This window comes from Prionailurus bengalensis, chromosome F2, assembly GCF_016509475.1.
Source record: "Prionailurus bengalensis isolate Pbe53 chromosome F2, Fcat_Pben_1.1_paternal_pri, whole genome shotgun sequence".
NCBI classification, from domain to species: domain Eukaryota; kingdom Metazoa; phylum Chordata; class Mammalia; order Carnivora; family Felidae; genus Prionailurus; species Prionailurus bengalensis.
In genome coordinates this window covers 82,581,898-82,584,467 of record NC_057353.1, presented here as the reverse complement: position 1 = coordinate 82,584,467, position 2,570 = coordinate 82,581,898, and positions in this window count along the sequence as shown.

Here is a 2,570-nt window from a genome sequence, read left to right as displayed (position 1 = left end):
GTTTCTGGTGATTTTCTCTTGTACTTTCTGGTCTTTGTTACTTTTGGTCTTTTTGTTTAGTTTTGCTTTTTTTCTCCCCTCAGAGAGTCCCCCTTAAAATTTCTTGCAGGGCTAGTTTAGTGGTCATGAACTCCTTTAGTTTTTGTTTGAGAAATTCTTTTTTTTTTTTAATTTTTTAATGTTTATATATTTTTGAGAAAGAGAGCACGCACAAGCAGGGGAGGGGCAGAGAGAGAGGGAGACACAGAATCTGAAGCAGGTTCCAGGCTCTGAGCTGACAGCACAGAGCCCGATGTGGGGCTCAAACTCACGAACCTCAAGATCATGACCTGAGTCGAAGATGGATGCTTAAGCGACTGAACCACCCAGGCATCCCTGTCTGGAAAACTCTTTATCTCTCTTTCTATTTCAAATTATGGCCTTGCTAGGTAAAGAATTCTTGGCTGAATATTTTTCCAATTCAGCACGTTGAATATATCCTGCCACCTCTTTCTGGCATGCCAAGTTCCTATGGATAGGTCTGCTGTGAACCTGATCCGTCTTCCATTAAGGTTAGGGACTTTTTTTTCCCCTTGCTGTGTTCATAATTCTTTCCTTGTCTGTTTATTTTGTGAATTTGACTCTGATGTACCTTGTTGATGGTCAGTTTTTGTTGAATCTAAAGGGAATTCTCTGTGCTTCCTGGATTTTAGTCTGTGTCTTTCCTCAGGTTAGGGACATTTTGTGCTATAGTTTGCTCACATAAACCTTCTGCCTCTTTTTCTCTCCCTTCATCTTCTGGGACTCCTATGATTTGGATGTTATTCCTTTTTAACGAGTCAGAGTTCTCTAATTCTTATATTGTGCCCGTTTGCCTTAGTTTCCCTCTTTTTTTCTGCTTCATTATTCTCCATAATTTTATCTTCTATATCACTGATTTGTTGCTCTGCTTTATCCATCCTTGCTGCTGTGGCAGCCATTCAAGATTGTATCTCAGTTATAGCATTTTTAATTTTGTCCTGACTAGATTTTACTTCTCTTGCCTCCACAAAAATGGATTCTATGCTTTTTTCAACCCCATTTAATATTCTTAATATCATGATTCCAAATTCCCGTTCAGACATCTTGCTTATATCTGTGTTGATTAAGTCCCTGACTGTAATTTCTTCCTCTTCTTTCTTTTGGGATGAATTTTTTTTGTCGTTTTGGAGGAAGAAAAAGAATTAACAAAATAAATTAATTAAAAGCAACACAAAAAATCAAATAAAGGAAGCTATATCCTAGGTGTGTTTTGGTCTGCTTGTTGAAAGAAGCTTGATAGAATAGAGAAAAAAAGGAAAGAAAAGAAAAGAAAAAAAAAGGAAAACGTTTAAAACTTTTAAAAATGTATACAATAAAATAGAATTAAATGAAATGAAGAAGGTAAAATAGAATAAAAATTTACAAAAAATACAGTAAAAAAGTTTTTAAAATTTTTACAAAAATGGAAAATAAAAATAATTTTTTTTCTCTTTCTGTATCCAAGATTAAGGAAAGAAAAGAAAAAAACAAACAAACAAAAATACCCCCCAAATAGATGAACCAAGAAATAGAATGAAATCCGAATGAAATTACAGCCAGTTTCCCCTAGAAGTCAAACTATGAAGCACTTTATAGTCTGTACACTAAGCAGGGGAAGAGACTTGTTCTGGTCCTCTGGGGCCTGAGCTTGGTTGGCACAGTTGGATGGGCTTCGTGTAACAACTCGGTTCTCCACTAGGTGGCACTGCTTAGCTTACTGGGGTGGATCGGTGTGGCACGTGCGTGTGTGTGCACGTGTGCGGGAGAGGTGAAAATGGCTTCTCCCAGGTTCCCAGTCTCTAGCAACAGAGCTCTGTGCTCTACCCTACCGGCCATCAGGTACCCCTCCTTTGTCCCCGGCTTCCGTCCACTCCCCGCTTCTACGCTGTCCGCATCCAAGCCACTGTCCTGCTAGGCGGCACCTCCCTCCTGAATTTTATCTCAGATGGGGCTGTGTTTCCCAATCCCTCACTTCTGAGAACCCTGCAGCTTGGACCCGGTCCAACCCTCTCGTTGAGCAATGGCCGGGTGCCAGTTTGCCCCAGAAACGTTCGTGCAGAGGTTCAGAAGTGATGGTAAACCACAACACACAGCAGGCACCAGGTTTCACCGCACCCTGGTGTCTTTGTTCCAGTACCAGTAAAGGTGGCTGTTCTCCGGTCCACTGGGACCTTTGCCTGTGGGGACGCCGTATGGCCTCTACCAAGTGCCCGCTCAGCAGGGGGAACCTCTTCTCCCTGTGTGGCCCAAGGACCCCAAGGACCTCAAGGACCTTGCTGGGGATTCGCCCTTCCCACCAGAGCACCCTCGGGTATTGAGCTGCAGAATTTCTGACTCTGCTCTCTCCTGTTTATGGAGTCCTAATGGTATTGAAACCCTCACCTTTCTCCCTTTCTTCTTCAGGCACTTGTGGGTGTTGCCACTCTTTCTCTTCCTCTCCAGCTACTTTTGGGGGGAGTGCTTTTCCTGTACTCTCCCCCGTTTTTCTGCCCTCTCTCCACAAATACAGCTCCCTACCCTCCAGGGCTTCT